The sequence below is a fragment of the Callorhinus ursinus genome, unplaced genomic scaffold, assembly GCF_003265705.2.
Source record: "Callorhinus ursinus isolate GAN/ISIS: 27379988/994484 unplaced genomic scaffold, GSC_fseal_2.0 scaffold7, whole genome shotgun sequence".
Lineage (NCBI taxonomy): Eukaryota > Metazoa > Chordata > Mammalia > Carnivora > Otariidae > Callorhinus > Callorhinus ursinus.
This window is the reverse complement of record NW_027397069.1, coordinates 18286639-18289222: the sequence shown is the minus strand read 5'-3', so window position 1 is coordinate 18289222 and position 2584 is coordinate 18286639. Positions and strand designations below refer to the sequence as shown.

The following is a 2584-nucleotide window of genomic DNA, read 5'->3' as shown; positions in this document are numbered from 1 at the left end:
GGGGTAGGACATTTTTGAACTTGTGCATTGGATCAAAATGGAAAATATATTAGCCTTGGGTGAAGGTAGACCTGCATGTGGAACTGCAGCCACCCAGGTGAACATGCACCTTGGAAGCATGACCAGAGAGAAGAATCCACTGGTCAAAGCTGAATCACCATAGCACTGAATTTGGAATGTTTATATGGTCTGGAAAATCCACTCCCAAAGTCATTGACATTAACATTTTGTGTTGTTTAGATTATGGATTCAATTTCGGGAATTCATCATTAAAGGTACTACAGCAATCTTTTCTGGAGGAAATCCCCTCTGGAACGTTGCCGTGCAGATTAGATAGGATGTCCCATTCAACTTCTGTTTACTAGTGTATGGACTAACCTCATCTTAATAATTACACTTTACTTATGCATCATTTTTAAGAGTAATATAAAGATGGGATAAATTAATTAATTTAATTTTTTGATCTCCAAAAATCTGATATACATTGTGTTAAGTGATAGAGATGTAAGATGGATAAAACTAAGTCTCTGACTTTAAAGAAATCATGCTCCAACAAGAGATACAGACATCTCCTAAATAACTACAGTCTGAAAGATCACTTGTGACCAATAGCAATGATTTCTATGAAAGAACAGAACAAAGTGATCTCACCCGGAAAAAAGGGAGTTAAACCTTATTGTAACAATGAATACCATCTCCATTCAGAATTCTTTGTCAATCAGTGTACACATATCTACTATGATTTGCAAAAATAAAAATTGCAAAGTCTGCAAACAATTTGCTTTAGAAACAATATTATTTTGATCAGATTCTTCAGTTCCAAGAAAGCATATCTCCATCACATTGGTGTTGTACATCTGTAAATAAGGTGCTTTTTCCTGTTATCAAATTACTCTAATTAAAATCAGTTTCTGGACATTGATAGCAAGAGAATTCATCATTTGATTATAAGATGATTTTTTTTCTTTCTTAATTTTTTATTGGTTGTTTTGAGGATCAGTACAGACATTTCAATTTGTACACAATTCTTAACGTATGTACCGAAAATCTAAAAAAAACATGTAGTTGTGATTCTTTTCTAAAAGTCATTCCAGGGCGCCTGGGTGGCTCAGATGGTTAAGCGTCTGCCTTCGGCTCAGGTCATGATCCCAGAGTCCTGGGATCGAGTCCCACATCGGGCTCCCTGCTCCTTGGGAGCCTGCTTCTCCCTCTGCCTCTCTCTCGCTCTCTCTCTCTGTGTCTCTCATGAATAAATAAATAAAATCTTTAAAAAAAAATAAAAAAAATAAAAGTCATTCCAGTGACCTTCCAGCTTAAAATTTGGAGGCAAATTTTCCTTAACAGTATATCAAGTACCAAGATCTTCAAATGCTGATACACTGTTAAATTGTTAAGTCCCATTAATTCACAATTTAATATCATATACACTACATACTCAAATTCTCAATCTTGCACAGCACATTAACAGAGTTACTAGGAAACCCGGACTACGACGACCAAGATGTTACAGAGTGCACAAGAATTCTGACCGGGAGAACCAAGATCTAGGAGTGGTTTTCTTTAGGAAACAATTCTACCAAAAACAACATGGGAATAGAAGTAATTTAAAATATTCAAGACATAGTAAATGCACGACCGACTCCAAATTGCCATTTAGTATGCTTGGTATTATAGGATATAAAAACTACCCCAGCTATGGAATGTTGAGCTGACACCCAAGACAATCAAAGCCTCCCACATTCAATATCCCACTATTTCCTGGTTGTACCAAAAAATAAACAACCAGCGAATGATTTCACCTCTTAAAAAAAAGCATTTACACTTAAAAAATGGGATGAGGTGGGATTCCCTCCTTCTTAAAAATGTTTCCAGAGCTACTAAAAAACTTGCATTTACAAATAGTTGATAAAAATATTCCTCTGGATTGTACAAGAAAGGCGACAGGGACCACTGATAAGACATGGTTTATGGTATTAATCAGACTTGGCTTCTTTCTCTCCTGCTTCATCGAAGGCTGGACTCTCCTCATTTTTAGTTTCTCCGTTTTCTGCAGGTAAGTCTTCTTTCGTTTCTTGGTTAGCCACTTCAGCCTGTTTTCCCTTTGCTCCCCTTTTCCCCTTTGTTTGCGCTTTTTTGTCTGAAGATTTATCCTTTCCTGCCGCCTTTTTTGGCTTCGTTTCCACTTTTGCAGGAGCAGGTTTAGCTGACAACCTTGCCGACTTCCTCTTGTTTTCCTCCTTCGACGCCCCCTCGGCGGAGCTGACCTTCCTCTTGGGCATCGTGGCGGCGGGGCGGGCGCGTGCCAGGTGCCTGCCGGCCGCGGCGGCCGAGAGCCTTCGCGAAGCTGGCTGCCTGGCCGCTACCCTGATTATAAGATGATTAAAAACAAAGCAAGACAGGGGCGCCTAGGTGGCTCAGTTGGTTAAGCGTCTGAATCTTGATTTTTGGCTCCGGTCATGATCTCAGGTTCATGAGATGAAGCCCCAGTAGGGCTCTGAGTGTAGAACCTAATGAAGATTCTCTCTCTCCCTCTGCCCCTCTCCCACCCCACTCTCTAAATAAATAAATAAAATCTTGAAAAAAA

General features: G+C 39.4%; 1 pseudogene; it reads right to left on the bottom strand.

Annotated features, from left to right (window-relative positions):
• Positions 1-1292: 1292 nt before the first annotated feature.
• On the bottom strand, positions 1293-2298 carry LOC112826480 (non-histone chromosomal protein HMG-14 pseudogene; annotated as a pseudogene).
• Positions 2299-2584: the final 286 nt, after the last annotated feature.